This window comes from Nothoprocta perdicaria, unplaced genomic scaffold (assembly GCF_003342845.1).
Source record: "Nothoprocta perdicaria isolate Ctin4 unplaced genomic scaffold, notPer1 scaffold_329, whole genome shotgun sequence".
NCBI lineage: Eukaryota > Metazoa > Chordata > Aves > Tinamiformes > Tinamidae > Nothoprocta > Nothoprocta perdicaria.
Window position 1 is genome coordinate 165,304 of NW_020455565.1, and position 18,983 is coordinate 184,286.

Sequence of the window (18,983 nt, forward strand, 5' to 3'; positions counted from 1 at the left end):
TTTATCTCAGGACCAAAACCAGCAATCATCTGAAACCTCACATTGAAAGTTAGTCTCCTACCTGGGAAGAATTAATAGTGAATGAATAAAGTCTACATAAAAATGCCAGATGAAACTTGGTTAGATTTGCCAACAAGGAGAAACTACAGGTGAATTCATAAAAGTAGGTCTGTGCGTACCTCATGAACAAGGAGGGAAGTAAATTCATTAGTTTGGTTATTTGCATCATAGTTCAACAAAATTGGTGGGGTAGAGGGAAACCTCTCATCTTTTTCTTGCAAACTGAGCAAATTAAATCAGCGAATTATCAAGAACTTAAAAGTGGAAAAAGATAAATTTTAAAGATTAGCATTGTACCTTGTATATAAAAATTCAGAACTTCCACATTTTCTTTTTTTTTTTTTTATTTGGCTACAACCTTTTTTGGCATTGTTATTTGCAGCTTTGATATTGGCAGCAAAAAGAGAATCACTGCAGAAAACTTCAGAGGGTTTCCTTAGAATACATTCCTCTAAACAAGATGAGAGTTTACTTATAAACATGAAATAGCAAGGCTTGAGTCCTGTGGAGGACAGTCTTAAAAAAAAAAAAAAGTGAAATCCATACTAGAAAAACATTTAACACATACTGGTTGCAGCTGACTTTCAGTATTATATTTTAAACTGCACTTTATTGTGCAATGTGCACTATATTCAACACACGCTGAGAGCATATCAATGAACATTGACGCTCCTGTACATAAATCACAGCATTGCACTAGCAAAGCGTGGTATTACTAGAAAATTGGAACACCTATATATTTGTTTCAGACAATGGGTGCCATTCAGAAAAAAAGAGTAATATTTACTTTTACTCAGGAGGTTTACCTTAGCTGCTCTGAAGAGGAAAGGAAAAAAAATACAGTGGTAAACTGAGCTACTGCAGGTAGTGTTGTGTACATAACACTGGCCTGGCAGTTCTGTCTTCCTGCTGTGTACAGGTGTTACACGTATTATTCCTACAGGAAGTTGCAGCTTGAGCAATGCAGATTGCAAATATCCTGGAAGCACACTGAGCCAGGAGGAAGGGCAAAGCATTTAGCACCAGTGGAGCAAGTCTCCAAGCATGTGCTAACCAGCAATTTATTTATTTTTTTAATTACTTCCTTAAGTGATTAGAAGGACAATCACATTTCTCAAAGGAAAACCAGGAGTGAAAGGCTAAAACCTCGTTTCGCACCTGGCGTACTGTGTCCTGAGCTCCCCAGTATAAGAGAGATGTGGAGCTTCTAGACAGGGTCCAGAGGAGGGAAACCAAGATGATTAAAGGAATGGAACATCTCTTGTATGAGGAGAGACCGAGTGAGCTGGGCCTGTTTTCTCTGGAGAAGAGAAGGTTGAGAGAGGATCTGATTAATATGTGTAAGTACATGAAGGGGGAATGTAGGGAGGAAGGTAGGGAGGAAGGTAGGGAAGCTCTTCTCAGTGGTGGTCAGTGATCAAGCAAGGGGCAATGGGTGTAAGCTGAAACACAGGAAGTTCCATCTCCAGGTGAGGAAGAACCTCTTTACTGTGAGGGTGACAGAGCCCTGGAACAGGCTGCCCACGGAGGTTGTGGAGTCTCCTCTGGAGGTCTTCAAAACTCGCTTGGATGCCACCTTGTGCCACATGCTCTAGGTGTCCCTGCTGGATGGACGGGATGATCTGTAGAGGTTCCCTCCTTAAAGGACCTTAAGCATTCTGTGATTACGTCTTTCCGTGAACCTTGCTTGGGGAAATTCTTAATTGTTACTGGAACAGTGGAGAGTGGATTGGATGCCCTTACTTAAAAAAGGAAGTGAGAACATGTTAAATATCCAAGCATTTCTTTTCACTGTCTGAAATCAGTGGGCCACCATTATAGTGGAATAATTTGCCCTTGCTATTTCTTATTTGCCTTTTTTTTTTTTTTTTTTTTTTTTTTTGCTGGTAAGGTTTTTTCTTGAGTATCTTAGAATCAAAAAGTTTTAGAAACAAAAGCTCTCTGCTGGGCACATCTGAAACTGCTGGACCTAGAAAAAAATAACTAAGATTTCTTTCATGCTAGAAGTTGGAAGGCTGTTTCAACAAAAATATGTAAATTGTCCCAGACCTAGGTAAGTCAGTGCCTTCACCAGTGTATCAGAAAGGGGAATGACCAAAGAGCTCTGGGCTCTAACATCATCACAGAGTAGACTGTGTTCACAGTCTACTAAAAACATCAAGACAATGGCCAACCAATTGAAGAGATATTCTTGACCTTGCAGGAACCAACAACATAAGGTTTTCTTTACCTTGGCACATACCTATTACTTCTCTTGACAGAGTCTTGGAAAGTCAGTCATAAATAGCTACCTCAGAGCTATTCCCTCTTCATTGCTAAAAATTAAACAAACATGAAAAAAAATCCAGGTGTGAGAGGACACAGGGTAAATATGGGAGATGTGGGACAAAACTGGGTGACTTATTGGATTTTTTGGGTCCAATCTTTTGAGTTTCTAATTATTTGTAACAACAGGTCAAGCGCAGTGGTGCAAGCTGTATTATTTCCAATCCAAAATCAGAAATGAGGGCTGGGAAATAGAAAAGAAACAAGATGAAACAGAGGAGAAATGACAAGGATAGCAGAAACTTACCTGAATTTATGTGAACCAGAGAGTACTAGAGAATAAGAACGGATTTTGCAGAGATATTATAGGAGAAAGAGAAGCCAAGGAGGAAAAAACAGTTTCATTAGCAAGTGAGAGGAAGATGAAACCACCAGTATTTCTTCAAAGACTGAATCTCATCTTGAAAAGAGAAAATGGAAAAAAAAATTGAAAGACATAGCAATTGGGAAATATATTGAGAATTGGGAAATATTAATGGCTTGGGAAGCCATTAATGTACTGCACATTAAAAGAACGGTTGGAAATTTTGAATATCTACTGTAAAAGATCAATTGGCTGGTCTGGTTTCACTCATCCTAAGGTGATGAGGGAATTAGCCAATTAATTTACTGAACCATTGGTAATTATTTTTGAAAGTCATGGAGAACTATGAAAGTCCCAAAGGCTAGGAATAAAACAAATATAGTATTGATTTACACAGAAGGAAGAATGATCTTGGCAATTACTGCCCTGCACTTTTATCTCCAATCTCTAATAAATAATGGACCAAATAGTACAGAAAGAACTATTAGAAAACTTAGAGAGGGCATTAGAAACATGAGCAACAGATGACATGGGATAAAGTAATAATCCATTCTATAGAGAGAGTTATTGGTGTTTTGTACATATAAGACTACAGTCAAATGGTAAGGGATAAAAAGAATGAAATAGAAACAGAGGCGTCCTTTCAGCAGAACACTTAAACAGATGCTTAAATCCTTCCAAATAAGTTTTGAGCAACAACTAGATAAAAGAACAGAATTGTTTGAATACTTAGGGTTATAGAAGGAGCATAAATGATTTGTTCAGGCAATACTGACATGAAGAGTGAAGCAGAGTGATCAGATAGAGTCTGATGAAAAACTGCAGGAGAGAGGAACGAGGAAAGAGGAGCAAAATCTTCACAAAGTTCTTGTGAACCAATTTGGCTCTGCATAATATCTTCACAAGTGCTATAAAAGAGCATACTCAGATACAGAAGGGAAAGTGAAGAAACAGCAATACGAATGGATTTAGAGAATTACACACAAGAAATAAGAAAAAATAAATTCACTGCAAAATAGAACCTGTATTCTACTAATACATCTAGGGGGAAATTACCCAAGGCAGATTATCCAAGGAGAAGGAGAAACCTCAAGGAATCAGTGTTAGACACTTAGGTAGCATAAAACTGGACAGCAAACTGGATACTGCATGCAAATAACAGAAAAAAAAAAAAAAAAAAAAAACCACTGCAAAACCAGTAGATTGCAGCAAAGAGGGGTGAAAGACTGTTGCCTTCTCCATGCTGGAGGGAGTGGAGGGGAGCAGGAGTTGGGAGGGGCACACTGGGAACCCACCTCCTGTGCCAAACAACATAATTAGAAAAACTGGAGAGGGCTCAGAGAACAGAAGGCAAAAGTTATTAAGGTGCCAATGTTCTGCATTTGAGAAGCAGCTCCGACATTAAAGTTGCATTATACAGCTTGGCTGTGTTATGATAAGACATCAATCCTTCCATTCACTTCCATTCCTACACACAGAAAATTGCACAACGGAGGCTAGGGGTTGGTGGAGCACAATCGCTTTTCTGATGCATATTGCTCCATTACTGGTAGAGAGAGAAATCTCTGAGAAATCTTACAAGTTTAGAGTTTACTACAGCTCAAAATACCTCCCTCTGAAAATGAAAATGAGCAAGGAGTCAGACTGCCTGTGCTGCTTGAGAAAGCAAAGCTCAGATTTTGCACCACAGAGAAAAGGGGACTAACACTGTTTTGAGCCATCAATTTGTGCTTCTAAATCTAGATGACATCAACATTTTATTTAAGGTCAATTACTTAGAGATTACCCAAAGAACAATTGATTGGTACATAATCATCCTCGTCCTACCTGATGCCCCTGCCAAGATCTCTTTGGGTGTGTCCTTGTGTCAGAACTTGGGATGGACTTCCCCAGAGGACAGCTCTGGGCTCTTGCCTTTTTTTTTAAATCATCTGTCAGTGTGCAGCATATAATGGACCTTTCCCCCACCACCCCAGCCCCACCACTGCCTTTTGGGCCAGGGTGAGCCTGGGATCTTTCCACAAATTGCCTTCTGCAAGAAATGAGAAGCTAGGGTGACCAGGGATCTCCCCACCATGTCTGTGTGCACCTCTCATTCACAGAGTTTAGCTGAGTCTAAGTAAGCCTGAAATGCTTTGCCGAGTGGTGGGTACTGTCTCAAACTAAACAGGGCAACCTCACAACCCACACTGCATCATCAGGAGCACATCCCCACTAGGGCAATCTAGGATAAAACTTTGATCCTTTGGTACCTGGTCTCACTGTCACACTGCAACATTGGTTCTCAAAGAAGGGTGTTCTGCTTTTAATGGCTGAGTCATGAGCTAGTAGGGGAGAAATAACTACTATGTAGTATGAAGATGAGCAGATGTGCTAGAGGTGTCCATGTTAGACTAATGATTTAAAAATAAAATTAATAAATGCCTTCAAGAGTATTATGCGTAACTTCTACAATAATTTTCTTACTTTACCTTGTCTTACTGATGGCAATGTATTTTTCCCTTAAATAATTTCCTTCATTTCTTGTCATCTCTCCTCCCTCAGATCATCCCAATTATTCATCATTACTTTTTGTTATTTTTAATGCTTAACATCAGCTTAAAGAATATTTATTCCAGCTTTGAAAATGAGTGAGAAAGTAATTTTGCCAGTTTACTGAAGAAAATTATAGGTAGATAAAGATAAAGAAATAAAAATGGAATAACAGAAATAAGGGAAGACATATATCTGGAAAAATCTGAAATCCTGATATCACTGTTTGGCATGAAGTAATAGAGGTGATTGCCTCTCATTTTGACACCACAGATTTAAATGAGACATAGATCAGAGTCAACTGAGATCTTAATATCTACTAGTGACCTTTATGATCTCAGCTTGGTTTATTAATGAGTAAAAATCCAAAACAGGTGCAGGCTCACATATATGTAGAGAGCAACAGACCATTTACAGGATGGTCTGCATCCTTAGATCATCCTTAGCTCTGCAGGAGCTAAGAACTAAACAGTTTGGGACAGCTTTTGCATTTTGATGCCATCACTTTGATAGCTAAACATCAGGTCTGAGTCTAGGGCTGAGTCCTGCAGGTTGAATGATTTAGCAGGGACACTACAAATTTCACAACAGCACCTCCATTCGCTTGCCTCATCACCGTGCAGAGCAGAAAAGTAGCTGTGCTCTTGCAGGGTCTCTTGACCCCACTGGAGCTGACCTCATTTCACCTCTTTCAAAATACTATCAAGCCACCAGCTTTCCAAGACATCTATCTTCTCCCTCACAACGAAGAAACAGTAGCAATGCACATGTATGGCTGCCACAGAAACACCTTTCTGAGATCCAGTTTTCATTTTCTCATAAATATCTATATCTTGGGTCCAAACTTCAAAAGATTGCTTTTTACCTGAGCGTTTTGTTTTCTGAATGTTTGATCATATGTTCCCCAGACAGATTTTTAGAATAAGAAGGTGAAAAGAAAAAGAGGCACTTTTTATAGCAGAGAGAGATGCAACTTTATTTATGCTTTCATTATAGTTTCAGCAAAGGAAAGCAAAAACAACAAAAAAAGTTTGACAAGATAGGGGGTGAGAGATTTGAAAGGTTTTGAAAATCATATCTAGTGATAATGCAGGAAATTCTGTGCACACTCTTTCTTATTTCAGTGACATAATTTTTAATGATACCACTTTTAAACAACATTCTCTAAGTATACTCCTTAACATTGCAATCTTGCCTTTTTTAATTTTAAAACATTTCAGTTTCAATTCAGACAGCCTTGCAAAAGCAAAACTCATATTCATATGCACATATGAGCATTCAAAACAAAGGGGTGAAAATGGGAAGAAGACCAAAACTACAATCTCAGGGAATGTACTCAAATCTCCCAGCATTATCTTGGTGGGTTAATTATTCCCATTTGACACTTCTTGTCTTATTCTCAGCCTAGATGAAACACTAGCTTGTGACCAGTTTTAGATCTGACCTATTGCTTAGGGAGAGAGGAAAAAAAAAAGGCAATAGTTACTTTATTAACATAAAATCAAGCAATGGGTTATTTGCCACCATCTCAGATCCTGTATTTCTTCAAAATCAAAATGCCTGCCGCAACAGCCATCACATTTCTGAGAAAATCTCCAAAGATTTGCAGGTTTATTCTCACAAAAAATAACATCCAAAGAAAAATATCTGATTTTAGCAGCAAAAAAATGGGGGAAATATTGCCTGAAGGATAAAAGAAAAAACTCACTGAAAGTCCAGGCGATAAAGTCTTTCAGCACTGGCTATTCATCAGTGGTATGCTTCAAATACATATATATTTTAATTTTATATATCTATAAATATATATATTAATTTTTTTTATTTCTAGCTCTTTGTAAGATATTGCTGATTCTGTCATTATTTCCCATTATAGGCACAGCTTTCCTGAAGATGCAGTTTCAGGTGCCAGAAAAAGGCTTCAATTGCTACATGGGAAGAACTTCAAATTCATAAAGGTGAATTAGACACCTAACAGCAATAGCATTAAGACTCCCCTTAAAAATCTGCCTTTCTGTTATAGCATTATAACAGCAAAACCTTCAGAGTCCCAGTCTGAAAATCCCTGGGCAGACCTATTTCCTCATATTTTCTTAAGCTGGCTACTTCCTTCCTTCAAACTTTCCAAAACAAGCACATAAGAGCTTATTGTGCATGAGATGGCTCTGAGCTGAAATAAATACTTGGGATACCTGCTCAGCCCAGCAGCCTCAGATGTGCTGACAAGACAGCAGTGCTGAAATGAAGGATCAAAAATTTGCAATTGCATTTGGTAAACAGTTTGGAATCCTTTTTTAGATCTTAAGCAATATTTCATATAATGCTGCTGGGAGGAACAATTTTAAAAAAGCAGGCTGTTCATGGATTCTTTTTGGCTTTACTCTGATTTTAGGATTGAGCTAAATGTTATCCCTACAGTCAAATCAAAAAAGACTATGATTACTTCCTTCACAGTTCTCTTACATTTAGAATGGGGAATAACAACTTTATTTCATTTTCCTCCACTTGGCACTTACTGGACTGCATCAGGAATGCTGAGGACAGTTCTGCACCCCTAGACCCAAGAAGAGGCATTGATTAAGTTCAGCAAGGGACATGAAAGTGGCAAGGAGGCTGGAGCACCTGCCATGCATGGACAGGCTGAGGGAACAGGACTTGTTGAGATAGAAAAGGCAGCCTTAGGGGCACCAAATTTCCATTCTTGGAGATTTTCAGACTTGATTGGTTCATTCAAAACCTGCCTGGATGTGCCCCTGTGTCACATGTTCCAAGTGTCCTGCTTAAGTAAGGGGGGTTGGATTGGATGATCTCTACAAGTCCCTTCCAACCTCAATCACTCTGTAATTTTGTGCTTAGGACCTGAGCAGCCTGGTCAGACCTCAAAGCTGATCCTGCGTCAAGTAGGAGGATGAACTACAGATTTTCCCTCCTAACCCATACGTTTTTAATAGACCTTGCACTCTACTACCTGTGTACACCATGCTGCTGTGGTGATTGCAGCCACTGAATATGGTGACTATGTATATGCAGTGGTTTTCTTGACAAAACATAAGAAGGTGAAGGCAGGGGGAGATCAACTTTTTTTTTTTTTTTTTCCTAATAGCATTGAAGTCTTAGTGCTCCTTCAGACCACAGATATTCTGGATGAATATGAATCTTCTCGATCCTCAGACTGTTTTACAAAACAGAAGCAGCCACAAAGAGAAGGAACTTTCTAATACAATGTCTTACAACAAAAAGTTGTTTTGCCCTCCTTTTCATTTACTCAGCCTACTATGCCTCTTAGAGGCAGAGTATCCCATAAGGATGGGCAGCTGGGACATGGAGATACTACCATTTCTCTAAGTATTTGCTGATGTGCTCATTTGCTTTGTTTGAAACCTCAGACAATCCAAAAATACTATTATAACACAGAGTCATTTATGCAGCGAATCAATTCTGCAAAAGGTGCTTCTCCAGCCATTGCACTTCTACACTGAAATATCTAATGATCCACACAAAGCATTTCTATGGTTACTAAGCTGACACAACAACACACCTGCCTGAAATGGCATATTGGAAAGCTTCAGATTTCCTTTTGATTGATTCTTTGCTTTAATGCCTGCTTTGGAGAAGGAAGAGAAAATATCAGACACTTTTCCATTTCCATTGAGAAAGTTATTTTCAGTACCACCAGTCTGCTGTACTTGAATGTGAAGATGGCAGTGTGCAAGACTTAGAGAATTAGCTCCCCCATATTCCCATTCATTGAATGGGACTCAAAATGTTTTTGCCTCCTACTCTCTATTTCAAAACTACTGTTTCTCTACATAGAAATACATAACATTAGTTTTAGCTGTGAAACTAAAGTCCAAAGGCTAAGCAGAGAGTCAGAATCCTCAGAAATTGCGAAGGATTCCTCCTTGTGGGGTGTGGGGGTGAAAGCAAGAGGATCTTAACAGCAAAGACAGGCAGACCTCATCAGCAGAACCCCAGCACCAGCCACTGATGACTTAAGACTTTGACAAAAGTTTTGATGTTTCCCATCATGGCAATCTCCTTGGCATACAGGAAGTGCAGAAATAAATTTGAAACATCCTGTAACAAAATTCTAGGGGACCATGAAATTGTTTTGACTACCTATACATCAAAATTACACCTTTTATACAAAATACAAAATGGATTTGCTTCAGAGACCTCCTTGGGCACTGATCACTCTGCTTAGAGACTGACCATTCAAATCAGGAGTTCTAGTTCTGCCTTTTCAGGACAAAAAATAGCTTCAAAATCTGTAGGAGGAGGGAACAATCTCAGTCTTCCCCTCTGCTGCTAGAAATAAATTTCATACCCTTATGCTCACTTTGTGCCTACAGAGTCAGATGTTTCATACTACCTTCAGTAAAGGGCATGTGGCTAAATGCAACCACATAGATTTCTCTCTCTCTCTCCCTCTCTCTCTCTTTTTTTTTTTTTTTTTTTTTTTTAAGAAATTTACCTCTTTTGGCAAACATTTCCTATGCAATTGTTTAGATTAGAAGAAATGGTTACAGCCCAGCTATATCCTCTTGACAACAGGATTTTATAATGATTTGACTGATCCCTAACTGTTGACTCTCACATAAAAGAAGGTAGTGAGATTTCCAACAAAGTAATTATACAAGTGTGCCTTCAGTGATTAATGATCTTTTTAAGAGCTAAAACTACTGAATCAAAGCTTGTGACTTTCATATCAAGGGCAACAGTCATGGCTGCTGGAATTTGTGGCACTGAATAAAAACAATAGGCCAAAATCAGTACTCTTTTACCATACATGAAAACCATCAATTTCTCTGATTTGTCGTGGGGTATAAGAATTTATCCTGCACAATTTCATACTACTTTTACCCTTACATCACCTCTGCATTAAAAGGCTGCCAGTTAGTGTGGCTGTCCCTTTATAATTAAGTCTGCTCACATAAAGTAGATACTCAACCTCTGTGTGTCTCATCTGCCAAGCTCCCCAAAAAGCTCAAAACACTCTTGTAAAACTTAAGAACCACACGTGGTTGGTTGGGATTGTTGTTGTTTACTAGCCCAGGCCTTTCAATATGCCGTTAAGATAAAGGTTCCCTCTACTCACACTAGCTGAAGGAAGAGAAAATTAGGAATCTGCTCCTACCTATTTAAATCACCAGGCACTTCTATAAATTCTCATTCATATTGGACTGGAAATGGAAATACGGAAATAATGTCGGAAAAGTCATTCTGAAGTTACTTCAAACCTAGATGAAACTCTGATATACTAGGTGTCTTACAAGTGCATTGTTTTTTATCATGGGACTCCATCTCAATTTCCACACCAAAGAGGTTCAGATAATCTTACGCCTCTGTCTGAAAATCTGAACCTTTTGAAGTGTGTCATTACTGTCATTGTCCCTGCATACTGCTGGTTTCACTCGCACTGACTGAACTCTTGCAGAACTACCCAGTGCTGATAACCCACAAGTAAATGACAGGAAACACAACTCAGAAATAGAAGCAGAAGTAGTAATTTCACAAACTACAGACTGGTACATAGAGAAATTGGCCAGAGATTCCAGGGCATTCCCAACACAGCATATTTGGTAAATATGACTCACAAAACAACAGTTCTACCCCAACATGAACATTGGCTTGTGTTATTTCATTTGAGATGACAGAAGTCTGGAAGCAGAAACTTGTGGGCCTGGAGGTCTAGTAAACTGCTTTCTGTTTCTGACTCTGACACTAGCTGCCTACTGCTCTGGGGCAAGTCACTCACCGCTTATTTTCCCCTTCTGTAAACATAGGCAAACTCCACTCCTTCAGAGGCCATGGCAAGCATTGGTTCATCAGGATATGAAAAACACCTGAGACCTTCTTGGCTCTAAGGTGTTTTATTCATATAAATAACAGTTAGTGATCATTGTTAGTGCTCATCTTCACAGATATGCGAAGGCATTTGGTATTCTTGTCGGATGTTTTGGAACCTGGGAAGTCCCATTTCCTCTCTGCTCCCCTTGCAAATCTAGGCATATGGGATGGGTAGAATCCTCATTTTTTTCCCTTGGGATTGTAAATGGTAAATTGAAAATATATGGGTAAAGTTTTAAATATTCAGAACAATACAGAATCACAGCATCACAGAATGGTTGAGATTGTAAGGGACCTATAGAGATCATCTGCTCCAACCTCCCTGCTCCAGCAGGGCACCTAGAGCACAGACAGTGTGGCATCCAGGCAAGTTTTGAAGATATCCAGAGAAGGGTCTCTACAGCCTCTGTGGGCGGCTGCCCTGTTCAAGGGCTCTGTCAGCCTCACAGTGAAGAAGTTCTTCCTCACAAGCAGTTGGAACTTCTGGTGTTTCAACTTGTACCCATTACCCCTTGTCCTGTCATTGGTCACCACTGAGAAGAGTTTGGCCCCATTCTCCCCTCAGGTACTTATGGATATTGATCAGATCCCCTCTCAGTCTTCTCTAGGCTAAATAGGCCCAACTTGCTTACCTTTCCTCATAAGATAGATGCTCCTGTCCATTAATTATCTTGGTCGATCCACACTAGACCCTCTCTAGAAGCTCCTTGTCCCTTCTGTAATGGGGAGCCCAGAACTGCATACAATACTCCAGGTGCGACCTTGCCAGAGCTGAGGAGAGGATGAGGATTCCCTCCCTTGACCTGCTGGCAACATTCCTCCTAATGCAGGCCAGAATCCCACTGGCCTTCCTGGCCACATGGACACACTGCTGCTTCATGGTTGGCTTGTTGGCAACCAGGACTCCCAGGTCTCTCTCTGTGGAGCTACTTACCAACAGGTCAACCCCTAATCTGTACTGGTGTCTGGAGTTATTCCTCCCAAAGTGCAATAGGACCCTGCACTTGTCCTTGTTGAACCTCATGAGGTTCCTCTCTGCCTAACGCTACAATTTGTTTAGGTCTCTTTGGATGGCAGCACAGGCCTCTAGAGTAATGTCCACTCCACTCAGTTTGGTATCCTGTGCAAACTTGCTCAGGGTCCACTCTGCCCCCTCGTCCAACTCACTGATGAACATATTAAACAGTACCGAGACCAGTACTGATCTCTGGAGGACACTACTGGTTACAGGCCTCCAACTGGACTGGGTCCCACTTATCACCACCCTCTGAGCTCTGCCATCCAGCCAGTTCTCAATTCACCTCACTGTCTGCTCATCTAAGCCATACTTACAGAGCTTCCGTATGAGAATGTTAGGGGAGATGGTGTTGAAAGCCTTGCTGAAGTCAAGGTAGATAATATTCACAGGTTTCCCATCATCCATCCAGCCAGTCATCCCATCATAGAAGCTATGAGAATGATCAAACATGACTTCCCCTTTGTGAATCCATGCTGACTACTCTTCAACACCTTATTTTCTTTCACATGCCTAGAGATTGTCTCTAGGATGAGCTGCTCCACCACTTTTTCACAGACAGAAGTGAGGCTGGCTGGCATGTAGTTTCCCGGGCCCTTCCTCTTGCACTGGCACTGGCTCTCTTCCAGTCCTCTGGCACCATCCCTGCTTTCCATGACCTCTCGAAGATGATGGAGAAGGGCTGGACAATAATCCCCGCCAGTTCCCTCAGCACTCTTTGGTTCATCCCATCTGGGCCCATAGATTGTCCAGTTTGCCTAAGTAATGCATAACCCAATCCTCCTTGACTAGCAGAAACTCTTCCTCTCTCCCAGTTCTCTCTCTTGTAGGCTCTGTGGTTCATGGGGACTAGCCTCAGCAGTAAAGACAGAAGGAAAGGAGGCATTCAGTAACTCTGCCTTCTCTCCGTCAGCAAGGCAGTCTCCCCATTCAAAAGTGGACTAACATTGACTAACATTTTCCCTAGTCTTCCTCTTCCTGCTGATATATTTATAGAGGCCCTTCCTGTTGTTCCTGACATCTCTTGCTAAATCTAAATCATGGTTTACCCAACAGTTTACTCCTTGCCCATCCATGCAGGTCTCCTGCCTCCTTGCTTGACTTCTTTCTTGTAGGAATGCACCGATCCTGAGCTTGGAGAAAGTAGTGTTTGAATATTAGGCAGCTCTCCTGGATCTCCTTTCCTACTAGGGCCCTGGCCCGGGAGATTCCTCCAAGCTGCTCACTGAAGGGGTGAAAGCTAGCTCTCCTGAGGTCCAGGGTTGCAATCCTACTTCTTGTCCAGCTTTCTCCTTGCAGCATCCCAACATCTCAGGGTCACTGCAGCCAAGACTGCCTCCAACCTTCATATTTCCAACTAGACCAAACATTTCCAACTAGACCAAACATTTCCAACTGTTTGTTAGTATTAGGTCTAGCAGCCCCCGCCCCTTATTGGCTCATCAACCACCTGCATCAAGAAGTTATCTGCAATGTTCTGCAGGAACCTCCTGGATTGTCCCTAGGTGTGTGATTATCCTAGCAGGCATCAGGGTGGTTGAAGTCCCCATAAGGACCAGAGCCTGTGACTGTGAGCCTTATTGCAGCTGCCTGTACCAGGCTTCATCCACTTCCTCTTCCTGATCAAGAGGTCTGTAGTAAACACCCATCACAGTGTCACCCATGTTGGCCTGCTCTTTAATCCTCACCCCAGGCTCTTGACCTGTGCTTCATCCTCCTCTAGGCAGAGATCCATACATTCTAGTTGTTCTCTCACATAAAGGGCAACTCCACCACCTCACCTTCCTGGCCTGGCCTTCCTGAAAAGCCTAAATCCCTCCATGGCCACATTCCAGTCATGAGAGCTGTCCCACCATGTCTTAGTAATTACAATGAGATCATGGCCCTGCAATCACACACACATCTCCAATTCCCCTTGTTTATTACCTATGCTGCGTGCATTTATATAAAGGCATTTGAGTTGGGCTTTCAGTGCACCTCTCTTTAGACCTGGGGCAGCTGTAACTTGATTATGTGAACCTTTGGTAGTTCTCATGTTTTATGAGAGGGAAAACTTCCCTCTCCAGGCTTTGGGCATCCTTCACAGGCCCAAAGGTCTGTGAGTTAGGTCGCTGTGAGTGGCATGACAGGCCATCGCCTACCTGATGACCAGTTTCTCCAATGATACCCACCACCCAAATCTAGTTTAAAGCCTTCTTGATGAGCCCTGCTAGCCCATGACCCAGGATCATCTTCCTCCTTGGGAAGATGGGAAAGATGAATCCCATTAGATGCCATCTTGCCTGGTGCAATGTAAGGCATCTTGTTGCCAAAAAAGCAAAGTTGTGGTGGTGACACCAGCCATGGAGCCATGTGTTGATGGACTGTATCCTCCTGTTTCTTCTATATCACTGCCATCACTAGGGAGAATGGAAGAGAAAATGACCTGCATGCCTGAGATCCTGATCATCTGACCCAGTTGCCCAAAGTCCCTTTTGATTGCCCTTAGGGAATTTGATTGCCGTTGCCACTTCTTCTCCTCCCACATGTATCAATGGATAATTGGATCAATGGATAATAGTCTGCAGGTCAAACCAGGCTGGAAGTTTCCTGGAATCCTCTCACAACTATAACCTGCCTTTTCTCCCTTCCGGCTGTGGTCACAATATACGAGGGTTGTCTTTCTGACTTTATTATGATTTTGGTCCTCCTGATGGAGGACAGAAGTTCTACAAGATGTTGGATGATAGTCTGTGAACAGGAGCCATGTTTCCCCACACTGTCGTTTTCTGTGATTGGGGACACCATTTTTTTTTTTTTTAATGGGTGATGGTGTTCTGCTGCCAGAGTAATTACAACACTGATCCTTCCAGGAGACACAAGGCACAAGTGATTTTACTTGGAGGGAGGGCTAGTCAAGTGAGGGAGAACATAAAAAAAAAAAAAAAAAAAAAAAAACCATGCAGGCTACAGATAAAAGTACTTAACCTGAAGCTGAAAGCAGGACATCATTGCTTTCCATGTCATTCCTGGAGGTCAAACAACAAACACAATAATGCTACCACTGACAGATCAGCAATGGTTATTTTCCTATAGACATCTGGGTTTTCCCCTCCAAAGGAAAAGTGCTCACAAAGCAATTCCTACAGACTGACAAGCTTGGCAATTGCAGCTTAGTCTCTTGCAAGTGTCTCTTGGGTGATGCAGTGAAACAGTCTCGGTGTCTCCTGAGATTTCCCTGCTCTGTAGTACTCAGCTACACCTCTGCTGTGTCAAATTAGCCAGAGATCATGAGCAAAACATGTATGGATGGAAGGCAAAAGCTAGATTTGCTTTTTGATTCCTCTATGGACAGGGTAAAATTGCACATTGTTGTGGTGGCACATGCTGACATTTTTTTTCCCCCTGTTTCTATATTCCCCAAGTTGACACTCTCTATTTCTCTGTTTGTAGCAAAGGGCAGTGGGTTTCCATCAGGTCTATACTGATATCTCTATAAAACCATTGGAGAAACAGCCTGCTGTGGACTAAGTACCAAAATACACCTTCTTGACACTTCTTTTGCTGTTATTATTAGGACTGGTGTTACAGCACAGTATCACAAAGGCATGTAAAACATGCTGGTTGTTGAGCAGCAAGAAGCACAAGCATGGCTCCAGCCAAAATGAGCATGATCTTAGACAGTATGCAATAGTCCATGAGATGAGATTCAGATTGGGGTTTTGACAGGTGATTTGGGTCTCTCCATGCCCTATTGCTAAAGCCAGGAATTGGATAGACACTTCATATCTCGTGATATCCATGCTAGAAAAATGAATCATGCCTCTGACCAAAGAAAAAGCAGAAAGAACAAAATGTTCACAATATTTCATGAGATCTTTCATTGTTTGGACTTCCAAAGTGGACATAACAAAGCTCCAGGCTTCTGTTGCACAACAACTCCAAATGGACAATACTTGTTTTGCAGCCACAAAGCTGGGGATTTGCTGCCTCATACTGTTCTAAAAACTCATCAGAAAGTTGAGAACCAGACTCTTTTTTTCTATTCCTCTCACATCTTTACTAGTAATAAATATTTTACAGGGCAAATTCAGGACTGTTACACCCTTGCAACTAAACCACACTTGCCCACATCTTCCACAGAAGCAGGAGATCTGTGATGCTAAGAGGCTGTCTTAATTACCAAAGGCAGAACACGTTTAAAAGACAGATCTAATGGTTACTGATTTCAGTGGAAATCCTTTTATATTGACTTGAAGAGCATTTTGATCAGATAACTAGTTAAGGAAAATGATGTTACTATTGCTTAGCCATTTCTCATTGTAGGCTAATAGACAACTGTGTTTCTCATAGTGGGAGATGGGCGACTAAGCAGCCTGGCCAGAAAGTCTGATTCTTTGCCTATGTGTTCATCCTTTGCATCCTCTCCCAGTTTTTCCTGAAACTTTTTTTCTGGCTGCCCTATGTTGTTTTTCACCAACTGCTAGAAGAAGAGTTGGATGGTTTACAGTGGTGCAATGAAGTCAAATGGCTGCCAGGGAAAAAGAAATCTATGGATCTCACAGCAGTCCAGAACTGCTGGACTATACAATCACGATGAGAACAATGACAGATTTATAAAAATGGAAATGGCTTTGAAGGACAGCAGGCTGAAATTGATCTTGAATCAGGAGGGACCAACTCTATAAGTAGCACTGATACTGGGTTTCTCCATACATTAAGAGTAGCCTGTCCTCCCCAGAGAGTCTGCTGGACACCATTTCTGTAAACTGTAATCTGAAAGTTGGTTACCTGATGCAGCTAAGAGAGGGTAAGAGAGGGTAAAAGCTGCATTACTTCAATACAATCCAAGCATGATAAAATTAATAAAATGTATGTATATCACTGTGAAGCCAATTATACCTGTGATGTTCAAAAACAAACAAAAAGTCAAACATGAATGCATGAAAACATGAAAACTAGACATGCTGCAAAAACTGTTGTTTGAAATCTGCTTTCTGCTTATATGTGCTTATAAGCATAAACCAGACGAGCACACAAAAAGAAGTAAGTGTTGCTATTTTTCAGCTCAATAGACTTTTGCTGGATTTTTTTTTGTTTGTTTTTGCTCTCATTTTTCTACAGGACAGTGGCTACCTAATTAGATTTTAGGCAGAAAATCCTAAACTTCTTCCTGTTTAGGCAGATAATCTTGAACTCCTTTCTCTGTGAATTAAAAACCTCTGTTTATTCTCCATTTTTCTTTTTTTAAGAAGTATAGTAGTAAGGACTGCTGGATTTTTTTTTTTCATGATGAGTCCCAGTAGACTTTGACAACCTCTGAATTTCAAAACAAACAGTATTTGATTCCAGAAGTTGGATCAAGCTGCTCTGTAAATATTCTCAAACATGACTATGGCACTTGCTGGTTTGATAAAATGAGTTCTTATAGAACATTACCAAATGCTCTATGGTCTTACAAATGATGATTCTTGAAGCACAGCCTGTAGCACTTGCTATTGTAAATTACTCAACAGAACGAAGTATTTGTTAGTGTCATGCATTTCAGGAATGAAATACAGAAATACTCCATCTAACATTTTGAGTTCCATATATTTATTTATTTTTTAAACTTCCTATCGTATTAGTAGAGACAGTGTGTTCACAGAAACACAGAATGCTCAAGGTTGGAAGAGACCTCTAGAGAGCATCTAGTCCAACCTTCCTGCTCAAGCAGGGACACCTAGAGCACGTGGCACAGGGTGGCATCCAGGCGGCTTTTGAAGATCTCCAGAGAAGGAGATTCCACAACCTCCCTGGACAGCCTGTTCCAGAGCTCTGTCACCCTCACAGTAAAGAGGTTCTTCCTCACCTGGAGATGGAACTTCCTGTGTTTCAACTTATACCTATTTCCTCTTGTCCTGTCACTGGCCACCACTAAGAAGAGCTTGGCCCCTTCTTCCCTACGTTCTCCCTTCATGAACTTATACATGTTAATCAGATCCCCTCTCAGCCTTCTCTTCTCCAAGCTAAATAGGCCCAACTCAATCTCTTCTCATACGAGAGATGTTCCAGTCCTTTAGCCATCTTTGTTGCTCTCTGCTGGACCCTCTCTAGGAGCACCACATCCCTCTTATCTTAGGGAGCCCAGAACTGCACACAGTACTCTAGGTGCGGCCTCACCAGCACTGAGTAGAGGAGGAGGATTCCCTCCCTTGACCTGCTGGCAACACTCCTTCTGATGCAGGCAGGGATCCCATTGGCCTTCTTGGCCATGAGAGCACACTACTCACTCATGGTTAACTTGGTGTCAACCAGGACTCCCAGGTCCCTCTCTGTGGAGCTACTTGCCAACAGATCAACCCCTAATCTGTACTGATGTCTGGGGTTATTCCTCCCGAGGTGCAGGACCCTGCACTTGTCCTTATTGAACCTTATGAGGTTCAACAACTCTCTGTCCAACTCTCCAACCTGTCCAGGTTCCCCTGAATGGCAGCACAGACCTCTGGAGTGTCGACCACTCCACCCAGCTTGGTATCCTCTGCAAACTTGCTCAGGGTGCACTCAGTGCCCTCATCCAGATCATTGATGAACAGGTTGAACAGCACCGGGCCCAGTACTGATCCCTGGGGGACACCACTGGCCACAGGCCTCCAACTGGACTGGGTCCCGTTTATGACCACCCTCTGAGCTCTGCCATCCAGCCAGCCCTTGATCCACCTCCCTGTGCACTCATTCAGACTACTCTCCCGGAGCTTCCGTATAAGAATTTCATGGGAGACGGTGTCAAAAGCCTTGCTGAAGTCAAGGCAGACAACATCCATGGCTCTCCCCTCGTCCAGCTGACCAGTCATCCCAGCATAGAAGGTTATGAGGTTCGTCAGACATGACTTCCCCTTGGTGAATCCATGCTGACTGCTCCTCAGCAGCTTCTTCTCCTCC